The sequence below is a fragment of the Bombus impatiens genome, unplaced genomic scaffold (assembly GCF_000188095.3).
Source record: "Bombus impatiens unplaced genomic scaffold, BIMP_2.2 scf_0232, whole genome shotgun sequence".
In the NCBI taxonomy this organism is placed as follows: Eukaryota; Metazoa; Arthropoda; class Insecta; order Hymenoptera; family Apidae; genus Bombus; species Bombus impatiens.
In genome coordinates, this window is record NT_176651.1 from 203491 (window position 1) to 217388 (window position 13898).

Sequence of the window (13898 nt, forward strand, 5' to 3'; positions counted from 1 at the left end):
ATAAAAATTTTCAGGCATTCGACCACAGGAGGAATCTTTAGCTTTTAGTCTTTAGCCTTTAGTCTTGAGTCTTGAGTCTTGAGTCTTGTGTACAGTTTGGCCGTGATTTGAACTTGGCTACTTCATTGTAATATTCTACTTAATCATTTTCGTGAATAAAGGCCTAGAAAATGATAAAAGCACAGTCAAGTTGAGTTATTGCTCAGCTACTCCTTTTTTATCGTTAATTCTACGTATTTTCATCTTGCTGGAAACGTACATTGTTGTTCAGGCTATTGCTAGTCAGTGTTCTCCTCGTAAACGACAAGTCTGAGGAGAAGATAAGAAGAGTGGCTCAAAGGGAACTACGTATTCACGATAATATCTTTCTGTATGTGTTCTATCTGTATGAGAAAAAGGGAAATTTAAAAATACAAGGAAAAAATACAATTTATTAATATAGTACGATAAAACTGTATCATGTACCACATATTAAATCCGATGTGCGATCGGATAAGTTATTATCCCGCCAGAGTTTGCAGAAAAACAGAGAATCCCGTCATATCGATGAGATCCTCCTGTGGCGCAACATTTTTACGTAATTAACGTATCCTCGATAGGCAGTTTTCGATGGTCGTAACAGGTATGAAAGTTAGCGTTATTATTAAATCGCATGAAACGCGATTTGCTGGCCATTCGCATTTCAGAAATTCATAGCCCGAAGTTCGGGACACGCTGTGTTCTCCGTTTCATCGGTCCGAGGCAATGTCAGCCGCCAACGTGTTCGCCAACTATATACGCGATTTATGTCACTCATCGACGATTCAGAATTGGGAATTGCGTGTCCGGAGTTCGGTATACAACGTGTTCGCTATTTCATAGCCTCGTAACCAGCACTCGTGCCTCGTACACTGCTACACACACCGATTTCAGCATCGAGCCTTTATTAAACCACTGCAATCGTAGCTTTGCAAGTTTGCCTGAGACTTGTCCTCGCGGCCAAGTTTCCCGGTAAACAACAAAAACGAATTACTGTTTGCAACTCAACATCATTAACTTGAAACTTTCTCTACGCTACTTGGCTTTCATGAGCCTCGCTGCAATGGATTATACGTTACAGGGGAATAAAGTCCCATTCTGTGTACAAATACGTACAATGTTTATCAAACAATAGCAAAGGAAACAGCGATCGAGCAATAATATTGAAGTTTCCTCATCAGCCATAGTGTACGATTTTTCAGATGAATGAAATCCGAACGAAATTAGGTGTTGAATTAGATGTGCATAGAGTGGCACAGGAAAATATTTGAACACTTATTATAAATTATATTATTATGTTATTATTATTATATTATTATATGAATGCACTGTGCCAAATAATTTTATAATATCGTTAATTATGCATACGTTACTACGTAGTATAAAATTACACTAATTTACCAAATGTCCAGCTGGACAAATTGTAAAGTACAAATTAAATAATAAAAAAAAAAAATTACACCGTTACAATATACAGAATGGATCGAGTGATGTTTCAAATTATTGGAAATGGAAATATGTCACACAGCTTCGATTCCAAAAGTATCTGATAATAAATCTCTCATTATACGTCCTTTGATAGCGCTACTTTTGCTTCTCTTATTACCAGCGGACGTATAACGAGTCAATTCGTATCCTAGCAGCGACAATCGAACAGATTAACGAAATACCCGGGCAAACTAATTAATTAAACTTAATACGATTGCCAGATAACCGAGTAAATCCTCTGGAATCGGCGGCCCGCTTTCAAAGGCCAGCTGATAACCGCAAAGCTCGTCCCGTCGTCAGAGAAACGAATCTCCAAAGGAGTGCACTGATCAAACTGAATATGCATGGCCCGGTTGATATAAATCGACGAAATCTTCATCCCATCGAATGAATACGAATCATCGTTCATTAAGGTTTCTCGAGCAAACCGATGATTCCGTCGAGGGAATTTTTACAGTCGATGTTCAAAAATCTATCTCTTTCTTGGTTTTACCTAAATACGTCACGAGTTTCTGGTCTCTTTGTACTTTGAGAAAATACCATCACATTCCCATCGCAATAATTTCTAATTTATCTAATAAATTTCTAGACTAACGTAGGTCGACGTGCGTATAAAAGGATAGTATGCGAGTCGTATGGGCTGTGGCAACTATGCGAGTGCGGGTCGTTTGGGCTGGCAACTAGGCGAGTGAAGGTCGCTCGAGCTGGCACCTAAGCGAGTGCAGGTCACTCGAGCTGGCAACTAGGCGAGTGCGGATTTTCCCAATGACTAATCCGCATTCTCGCGATGTTTCCTCCTGAGAATCCTAAGTTCCTAACCGAGCGCTTCACAGTATCTTCTAAAGTATCTTCCATTTATCAGTTACATTGAAAATGCCCTAACTGTCAATCTTCATACAATTTTTATAATTGTAAGAAGTTCACCAGTCAAAATGTTAACATCAGTAAAAACATTAAAATGCCCGACACAACTACCTACACTGAGACTCGGAAAAATCATAGCAAGGATAGAGGCCATCTAAAACCCGGTACCACGTACAAGGCTGACCCTTGGGATCAAATAACAGTTGAACATCCGGCAGGCAACCGAGTAAAACAGAGTCGAGTAACACGTTGGCAAGAAAAGGAGCTGGCCCATTAAGTAACCACAATTTCTCGACAAAATACTCGCCGGTGTACAGGATCTCTCTGGAGGCAGAGTAAACATCGCGCATTCGCCGTCTGTCGGCGTGTAAGCTCTCAAGGTCAGAATTCATGGGAGAAAACGAGCGGAAGCTTTTGCCAAGGAACAAAGGAAGTGCCTTTTCAGTTAAACGGTCCGCGTTGGCCAGAAAGTGTCCGAGTGGCGGAGGTGGCACGGCCGCAACGGTGCATGGGCTGGTAAAGCGGAAGCCGGGATAGCTTGGTCCGCCCGTAGTTTCCGCCAGGGGTCTGTCCTCACGTGTCGCGTCGACGTGACGCAATATACATGCTAATACGGTTGCTTTGGCCGCTGTACGAGCCACAGCGACGTCAGGAAGTGTCTTTTGAGATGGTTTCGAAGCATCCACAGACATGGCACACCTTTGAGCTTCCTTCGCGGTGGCCCGCTTCAACCTCCTTTGCCCGAGGCTACTCGATTAACGACACTTTGCTCATTATTCTACGTAATTGACTGGCGATTGAATGAGAATTTGCCGCAGTGTGAAATTAATTTCGTTGCGGGGTTCGTTCCATCGGGGTGAATTCCGTGTAGGGACAGGTTAGAGAAGTAATTATATTCGCAGGAAGTTCGCCTGTGATTTTACGTCGTTTCGTGCAGGACACACGCTCCATGTTAGTGCTTTCTTCTGCTCATTCTATGTCTGTCGCTTATGGCATTTTTTAGAAGCTTGCTTATGGTATTTTTAATACTTTTTTTAACTCTTGTCCACGGGGATATAAATTTGCGTGAACATTCGCACTTTGATGATTCGTCTTCTGGAATTTATCTCCTTTGTGGTCGCTGCATTTCTTCGTTATTTTTCATTGAAATATATTTAGAAACGCGTCACAGTTCGCGTTAGCTAATTCTATTGTTAACGATATTGAGCGAATACGTTCGATGGGCTGGTAACTCTTTTGCAACTTCATCCAGTTTTCATTCTTTGAGAATTGCTTCTGCAATCTTACGGATTGAGACGTTGTGCAAGTTGTTCTTGATGAGAACGTGTTTCAAGCTCACGACTGTACAGCTTTTTCCTTTGCTACAGTTACGAATAAAAGTTAGCGTATTAACTGTCGTTGTTTTATTTTACATTAGTAGATTTGCAAGTAATTTTGTCTGTACTGTGATTATCATTATCGCATAAATTATTACACGTTATTTGTTGTTGAAATTTAAGCTCGACTGGTTTGGTAATTAATTTCATCAGCTTGTCCGCTTTGGGATAGTTTATATTGATTTGTACGATAATGATTCGACAGTTTAACGACGAGCTTATGAATAATTGAAGTTAATAAATAACTATATGAATAACTGTAAACTTGGACTAATATGATCACAGATAACTGCAATAGTCTCAGTTAAATAACCAAATTTATGGCCCGTCTAATTTTATTTTCGTCTCTATAATTTACGCGATAACAACGATTAATATTTGCCATTGTATAAAATTGCCATAGTCTACCTCAAACCTAATTCAAATTATGGCGAGTCACCCGTAAGGTAGTGGGTCTAACGAGACAAATTCAGCGACTATAAAATTCCAAAAAATTTGGAGCTTTGCACGAACGTAGTTGAAAACAACTCTCTTCAACTTCCACGTTGTTAGAAATATTTTAGGAACCGTAGAAGATGGAGGGAGAAAGTTAAATAAAAATTTCTGGTGATATTTATGAGCCACAAAAGCAATTTTCTTCTCGAAATTTAGCCAAATTTTTTCAAGTCTTATTCTTCTTTGCTGTCGGAGCGCACACATGGTGTTTGAAAAATATTGCAAATGTATGAGTGAGTTGAGACGACAAAATTTCTGATCCCCTCGAGGACACGTTCGTGGGTGTTTTCATCCCCAGGAGTGTTTTTCAGCTGGAAAAAAAATGATCACGTTATTAACATCGCACGAACTACATTTGCGCAAAGTTTCCAATTTGCTTAAATTTCCGAGTCGATGAATTTGCCTTGTTTAGCGGAGATTAAGGGAGGAAATTATTTCTCCCTCTGAATTTCAATAGCACTGCAACCTAAACGTAAGCGATCTGGGTCATTCACACCCTGAGCAAAATTCCTCTCGCGAATATCGTGGGGACGAGTTTTTATATTTCCTGAGAACCCTTTTAAACATTTGGCTGTGAAACGAAGCGTGCAACAATGCGGTAAAACCACGAGGAATCGCGGTAGAAATTCACCAATTTCTTCGATAAATGTAATTTTCAAATTGAACGCTTTCTTTACAAAAATACTTTGAGCTATTTTCCACACGTACAAACGTTCAACCACTTTTTATATTTAACCTGATCTGGATTTTCCGTGGCGCCGTGTATGCGTAATTACATGTTTGCATTTATCTAATCGATTACACCATAAACTGTACGGTTTTAAGGAACTTCTTATGAAGAAATAAGAGAAGCGATCGACTATATCTGCCCCAAGGAAATTGATGTGTAAATGGCGTGCGTAAAATAAGCAAATGACAACGTACGTGTACGTAATTAAACGTAACTGCTCGTAATCTTGTTTAACGATAGCGACTTTTATTTTCTCTCGTATTTTCATCGCTATTATTACAGTATCATGTGTAATCAGCTTTTTGCATACTTAATGGAAAAATCCATATGCTTCTGGCGAATTATCTGAAAGTAAGTCGCAATCGCAGTATCGAGTAATCGAACGAGAGAGGGAAAAAAGGAATAAAAGAGGGAGAGAGGCAAATACCACAGGCATTTCTCTGCTCGTCTTTTTGTATTCTTCAGATTCCATTGGCTTTTTAATCGTTGCTCCATGGAACTCTTGGGTTAATTTCGTTAAATTGCTAATACGATGATAAAACGTCTATCGCAAGAACATAATGTTACGAATGTTAGAAAATTATACTGCAGATGGGAAATTTTTCTTGTAATTTTTGACGTCTCGAATATCTGAGAGATTTTCTACGATTTGATGGAATTTATAGTTTCACAAGATTCTTATGAAACGGTCGAAGGTACTGTAAAAATAATAGCAACAAAGTAACAGAAATATGAAACAAACGATATTAAATAATAATAATACTGAACGTTCAATTCTGTGAACATCTACGTTTCTCGGTAAAATTCACATTTATTTGAAAGGAAAATCAGACGTAAGTAGATTCCTAAGGAATTCCAAAGTGCAAAATTGCACGAAACTCTCGCAATATACAGGGTGGTTGGTAATTGGTGGTACAAGCGGAAAGGGGGTGACTCTACGCGAAAAAAGAAGTCGAAAATATAGAATAAAAACTTTTTTTTAATTTTTCCATCGAGACAACGATCTACAGTGAGATGCGTTATAACGAGACGCGATAAAGTGCACGCGTACCGAGCGAAAATTCAAAGTCGATTTTCTCGAAAACAAAGCCTCGAACGAACAATTTTTATTCTATATTTTCCACTTCTTTTTTCGCGTAGAATCACCTCCTTTCCGCTTGTACTACCAGTTACCAACCACCCTGTATAAAATATGCAAAATGTGATGTTTTTCATAATATTAGCAAATCAAACAATTTTCTACATTCCATTGCTTAATTGTATTTTCAAAAATGCGAATTTGCATAAAAATTCACCATCTACGCGCAAGCATAAATAATTAGCTGAACATTCACGAGTTCCAATTATAACCACTACCAATATAACGTACCATAAACGCACCATAATAGCCATTTTTATTGCTGATTGCACACCATGTAATAATAAGCAAAGCTTAGAAATGCCAAGCTACGCTGTTGTCCGAGTATTTTCCTCGCTGCCAGCCACTAACGGGAGGATCACCCTGTAGACGAGCCGGATGCAGCAGCGCTACTTCCCCTAGATCGTTAGGGGTACTTGGTCTTATTGGTATTTTCGCGCGAATAACACGATGAAATAAGCTCGGCGCCGACGCGATAAGCTGGCGGATAATCTCGCGTGCGAAAGCCCGCGAAATGCGCACTTGGACCGCCTGTGGCGACTATTGAATTTATGATTTCGCCGCTCGCCTGATATCGAGACAAAAGCACTGGTTAAAATGTATGAATAGCTTCATTGCTTGATCCCTCTATGCAGATTTCTTCCGCCATGATTTATGATAGATGTTTAGGTCGATTTGCCGCGGCGAGCTTTCGGTTGACACACGGGGCCATTGTATTTTTGATAAATGTCGGCACGTTTAGGTGACTGGCTCGCGATATTTTCTGCAAGTGGGAGATATTCACGCGCTCTGGCTTTATTTAATTTGCCAATCAAACGAGAGATATTAGAGCGTGCTTTTGTGCTTTTTTTTTTAGAGCGATTTGCTGTTTTTTTTTTTTTAGGATTTAAATATGCAAAATGTGATGTTTTTCATAATATTAGCAAATCAAACAATTTTCTACATTCCATTGCTTAATTGTATTTTCAAAAATGCGAATTTGCATAAAAATTCACCATCTACGCGCAAGCATAAATAATTAGCTGAACATTCACGAGTTCCAATTATAACCACTACCAATATAACGTACCATAAACGCACCATAATAGCCATTTTTATTGCTGATTGCACACCATGTAATAATAAGCAAAGCTTAGAAATGCCAAGCTACGCTGTTGTCCGAGTATTTTCCTCGCTGCCAGCCACTAACGGGAGGATCACCCTGTAGACGAGCCGGATGCAGCAGCGCTACTTCCCCTAGATCGTTAGGGGTACTTGGTCTTATTGGTATTTTCGCGCGAATAACACGATGAAATAAGCTCGGCGCCGACGCGATAAGCTGGCGGATAATCTCGCGTGCGAAAGCCCGCGAAATGCGCACTTGGACCGCCTGTGGCGACTATTGAATTTATGATTTCGCCGCTCGCCTGATATCGAGACAAAAGCACTGGTTAAAATGTATGAATAGCTTCATTGCTTGATCCCTCTATGCAGATTTCTTCCGCCATGATTTATGATAGATGTTTAGGTCGATTTGCCGCGGCGAGCTTTCGGTTGACACACGGGGCCATTGTATTTTTGATAAATGTCGGCACGTTTAGGTGACTGGCTCGCGATATTTTCTGCAAGTGGGAGATATTCACGCGCTCTGGCTTTATTTAATTTGCCAATCAAACGAGAGATATTAGAGCGTGCTTTTGTGCTTTTTTTTTTAGAGCGATTTGCTGTTTTTTTTTTTTTAGGATTTAAAAAGGTAGGATGATTTTTTCGACTTTTTGATGGGATATAATGGAACCTGAAAGACGACAGTTTAATCGCAAGTGACGTTATTCGACGTTATAACGAGATTGCATTATGCGGTGATATTGGAATTGTCATTTTTATTATGCGGTACACGGCAGATTTAGTTTATGAATTAGGCGAGATGAAGTTAGAAATTGTTTCAGACTGTTTTTCAACATATAAATAGCGCGATTATTTGGTAAATTACATGTTCGATATTGATGGATGATTGTTGGCTAAGAAATCAAGAAAATTCAATTTTCATTATTTTTTAGTTATAAATCTTGTTGGAATTGTATCAAATCTCTGTCAAAGTAACCTGAAAGACGACAGTTTAATCGCAAGTGACGTTATTCGACGTTATAACGAGATTGCATTATGCGGTGATATTGGAATTGTCATTTTTATTATGCGGTACACGACAGGTTTAGTTCATTTGTGAATTAGCCGAGATGATGTTGGAGATGTTTGTGAATTAGGCGAGATGATGTTAGTGATGTTTGTGAATTAGGCGAGATGATGTTAGAGATTGTTGATTTTCAACATATAAACAGCGTGATTATTTGGTAAATTACATGTTCGATATCGATGTACAGTTGTTCGTTAAGAAATCAAGAAAATTCAATTTTCATTATTTTTTAGTTATGATATATATCTTGTTCGAATTGTATCAAATCCCTGTCAAAGTATCCTACCAATTATTTCTATTGTTTTTAATTCTACATTAAAACAATTTCTAAAGATTGTTCTACTCGTTGTTTAATGCTTCTTTTTTTATGTTGACTCGAACAAAGAATAAACATCGACTCAAGCAATTCTGCTATTCTTGTTCTATCATTAACAACAGATTATTCTATTGCTCTGTTCAAAACACAGACTATTTTGTATCTGCGAGTAAATTTACCGTAGTGTTGGAAACACTTTGCGTCAGTGTGTACAGTAAAATACATTAATGGGAAACATTTGGTGTGGTAATTCGCCAAAGCAAGGAGAGTCACCACGGGTGTAAACTAAATGTACGTCTATGTGGCTATTTAGACAAGACTAGGTCAACCCTTCGTCCTTCGTATCGATAGCAATTGTACATGGACGCAGTGTTTAGTCGTTAATTTGCATATCTCCTGAGGTACAAGTACATTTCGTACGAGTATTGATTACAATAGACTCACATTAAGTAATTTCAGTGTGCAACCTACCGAATTGTAAATTCCACTGTGTACACGATACTCGTTGATTTCTTGATCAATAGTCAGAGAATTTAAACGACGATCAAATCCGGCCCGAGCAAGTATTCTTGGAAAATCTTGATAAATATGTATTTAAATGAGAAATGTGTGAAATGAACGTCGAAGATTGGTAGATGTGATTACTTGAATTATTATGAAGAACGAGGGAGAAGTTAAATTAAAAATTGCTAAAGTTGAGTGCAAAATAAGGTAGGATATTGATCGGATGTTTCTGATAAATTGTCCTATTGTTTATCGATACATATATTATCAGCTGTAAATAATTAAATTCGATAGAGAAAATAGAAGAAAATTTTCACTATTATTGTTTCACTGCTTTTACTAATACTAGGAAATGTACTTTTTTTTGTTTTATCGTAACAATAGTTTGTCAACTATTATTGTAATATAATTGAAAAATTGTAATTGAGTGGATATATAGGTCAGGAAAAATGGAAGGAAAATTTCATTTTGGGAAATATAAATATTTGAAGATACATAGCTTATCAGCTGTAGACAATTAAATTCGATAGAGAAAATAGAAGAAAATTTTCACTATTATTGTTTCACTGCTTTTACTAATACTAGGAAATGTACTTTTTTTTGTTTTATCGTAACAATAGTTTGTCAACTATTATTGTAATATAATTGAAAAATTGTAATTGAGTGGATATATAGGTCAGGAAAAATGGAAGGAAAATTTCTGTTTGGGAAATATAAATATTTGAAGATACATATCTTATCAGCTGTAAACAATTAAATTGAATAGAGAAAATAGAAGAAAATTTCAGGGAAACTCACTGTTATTGTTCCACTGTTTTTACTAATAGTAGGAAATGTACTTTTTGTGTGTTTTATCGTAACAGTAGTTTGTCAACTATTATTTATTTTATCCGGCACGATGAAATGTAATTGAGTGGGTATATAGGTCAGGAAAAATGGAAGGAAAATTTCTGTTTGGGAAATATAAATATTTGAAGATACATATCTTATCAGCTGTAAACAATTAAATTGAATAGAGAAAATAGAAGAAAATTTCAGGGAAACTCACTGTTATTGTTCCACTGTTTTTACTAATAGTAGGAAATGTACTTTTTGTGTGTTTTATCGTAACAATAGTTTGTCAACTATTATTTATTTTATCTGGCACGATAAAAGGAATTAAACCTTCATAGCAACATACCAGCACAGCTTTATTGCTAATAATAAAAAATGTGTAACAATAGAAACTGTTTTATTTAATTATTTTATTTTATTAATACAGACGTCGGAAAAAACATGCTAATATTTTCCCGTGACTTTCCACCGATACCAGAAACGTAATAAAACGTACGATTAAAACTCCGTGCTTTAACAACGATTTAATAAACTGTCTCTAAATCGTTCGAAAAAGAAACGAAAAAAGGAAATAGAACTATGTCGTTGGAGAATATTTTCAAACTCTCAGAACATTCTCAGCCTTTCGTAATCGAACTAACGAATCGCCTGCCGCTAACAATCCCATTTTAAGGGACACATCGTCTCTCAATTTCCATGAAAAACGTCCGTTTACATAAGGGCAGCGATTTTAATTATCTTCAGTTAACATCAGTTGGGGGTTGTTCGCGTTTCACAACGCGATACCGTGTCGTGCGCGATGAAAACAGCTGGCCACTTTCGTCGATTTTTCATCGAGTCGCGCCACCAGGAATTCCAGCGAGACCAGCGCCACGAATTTCTGCGTGAAAAACTTAATTAGCGACCGGCCCACCCCCAAACACCACCCCCTTTTCTCTTCTCTTTCTCCGTCTGCCTGTTCCTCTGCGCGTTCCACTCGCGTCAGACATCTGCTAACAACGCAACAAAACGACCGTTTATAATCTACCAGCGACTCTGCTGGCATGGTCGAGGAGGCAGCAAGCCACCCCCAACCCTTGTCCACCGCCCCACGCCGCAATTTCTCCCACCGTGCACGCCACCACTGCGGCATAAATCCCAAGCCGAGAGAATATTACGTTCTACCACGGCCATGGAAGGACTTTAAACCTCGCCTGGCTACCCTTAGCCACTGTCACGCCAGTATGTTCGACTATTCTGCCGGAAACAATGTCAGCGAATATTCTATTTTTGAAATTCGCGCCACTACCTTCCACGTAGGCGCCTAAACCAAATGAGATGCGTCGTCTCAGCACGTTTAACTCCGCGTCGCCGACTCTTCTGTCTATGTATCAGACGTTTCACGGTGTTTAGGATGAAGATTATCCTGAGTTCACGACACACGGACAACGTATCTGCTATTTTTCACAAGTTACAATTTTCCACGCATTGTGTGCGTCGTAAAGTTTGCAGCTCGGACTCGTAAAGTGGACAACTCGATTGGCATTTTAAGCGCGCGACGAATCCCTTCAACAGCAAACCACGTGTCAGAAACTTGGACACCAGTTGAGAACTCGACGATAGACCACGGGACGATGCTGCGCGCCCTCGACCAGGTGCGCACGTGACGCACCACGACATTTCGACAGTCGCGTGACTGGATTCACATGGACTGCCATCTCACAGAAAACGTTGACGAAGACACATCCCTAGACTGACGTTTGGGACACAAGAACCAGGCACTTGGAGAATAAGACACCTGAAAATAAACGTTGGAACGCTGGAACTTTTTAATCAAATCTCCACCTTCGGCGCTGATATCGTCCGAGGTTTGTGACTTCAGCGAACAGTTACGATTTAACCGATCGCCAAGCAGTTCAGAGGTCGCAACACGCAGCTGTAGCTTGGCCCATTTGCGTGAAACAGCCTGTGCAGTATTTTCGTTTTTCCCTTATTTTCCTGCTTCTGCCTAGGGTTCCCCGTTTCCGCCAGACTGGGTTTTTTCCTTTTTATTTTGCTCTCGATTCGTCGCGGATCGCGTGCCTGGCCAGCATAATTTTACGCGTTCGCTTGAAGCGATGAATCTCTGATTTTCCCTCTGTTTTTGTTGCTTCCCGTTTGTTCTTTGCTCGGAGGATAAAATGGAAATGAAGCGAGGGCGTGCGATGTTTGCAAAGGACGGGACACTTGGTCGTGTTTTCCTTTTGTCGGTAAATTTAACGCCTTTTATGCACGTTTCATTGTATTTAGATTTAAGGGCTTGTGCACGGTTTGTTCTTCGATTTGAGAGTAAAATGGAAGGAAACGGGGATGAAAAGCGGGGATGATCCCTGCGACGGACGATACATCTTTTTTCCAGCTTTTACGTCACAGTGGATTTAGTTTGTTTTGTGCGCATGATCACGTCCGGAGTCGGCCGACTATGAATGGTATTTTAAATAGGTGCTTGGTGCTTGTAGAGTAATCGATAAATCTCTTTAAAAGCGTACTCGAAGACTGAAATACTGCGTTAAAAAACGAGGCCGCGCTTTACTTTGGAAAGTCGAAGCTTCATTCATCATTTATTTCGCGATATGAAAACCCGCCGTTAGATTAAAATTTTTAAACTTCGTTCCGCGAGTTCTTCCAACTTTGTGCTTCTGCTTTGCTCGAACGTTTCTCACAGACGCGCCAAGTATTTCTGCAAATCATTCGACGCATTTATCGTTCGGCTAATCTCGTTTGTTCGATTTTACATGTTTAATGGGACCAACAGCTATTGTCTCGATTATTCGAATATTGTACGGTTTACCATACGTTTTAGAGGAAAATTACGAAGGAAAAAGTGGTGGCGTAACAGCACGAGAGGCGATTCTGACGCAAAAGTACGTGCCAATGCAAAGGAAACGAGTTTGGAAATCCAACAGGGAGCCGTGTTTTAACTGGAAGCTTCGACGTATGAAATTCCTGTTTCTTTTGTATTGTTAAACATGGACAATGCGTTTCCTCTCACTGCTGTTATCTTACTTCCGCGATATCGGTCTGTACGTATTGTTACTTTCTTTTATTTTCTATTTAATTGGAATAGCTTTATAAATAAAGATAAGATCGGTGCTTGTTGAAAATCTTTCGATTAATGTAACGAGTGTTGGAAATTTTGACCAAGTTGAAGCGTGCACAGCTGCGCTCTTCGAAACTAATTTATTATGCGCAGCCGGTAACGAGTTACGTGTATTTTTTTAAACCTTCGGAAGCTGAAACGATGTTAGCTTTTAATTCTTCAACGCTGTTACTATCCTCGAGGCACACTTTGGATTTGATAATACAAAGACGAGTAGAAACGGAAGTTTCGTAGCTCAAAGTTTGCAGTTAGTACGCGTCGCTTTTTCCCAAGACGAAGACTCGAATGAAAAATGTTATTCTCTTTTCTTCGATTTATTTTTGCATGTACAATCACCAGCTGGCCTGTTGTACCACGATTTTCGGGACACCCTGTATCTGTACGTAGTCACACAAACGTGCCTCCGTAACATCTCACCTCACATATACATATATGTAAATTTTATAGAATTCAAATTACCCGCCAAGCAACATTTTTACTTTTGCTTTGTTTTACTGGCAGTTATTTTACTGAAAAGTTAGAAAACCGATTGTCGATTTTCCTGGTAAAATCTGTAGCAGATTTGTTATTGTAGTGTGGTGGACAAATGGCCTAAGAAATATCGGTGGACCATAAACGATACTGCGGGAAGGTTTAAGCGTTATTAAGTCAAAAAGGGCCTGACAGTTTTACCGGGTGGTCGTCACCTGGAGAGTCGAGTGGAGTAGTCATGAGTTGAGAGTCGAGTGGAGTAGTCGTGAGTGGGGAGTCGAGTGGAGTAGTAGTGAATGGGAAGTCGAGTGGAGTAGTAGTGAATGGGAAGTCGAGTGGAGTAGTCGTGAGTGGGGAGTCGAGTGGAGTAGTCGTG

General features: G+C 39.2%; 1 protein-coding gene across 1 annotated transcript in view; it reads right to left on the reverse strand.

The window, feature by feature from the left end:
* The window catches only part of LOC100744926 (neurexin-3b-like), a gene marked incomplete at its 3' end in the record, with an annotated part of 469693 nt that overhangs the window by 202565 nt on the left and 253230 nt on the right, over window positions 1–13898 (reverse strand). The window lies entirely within an intron of this gene.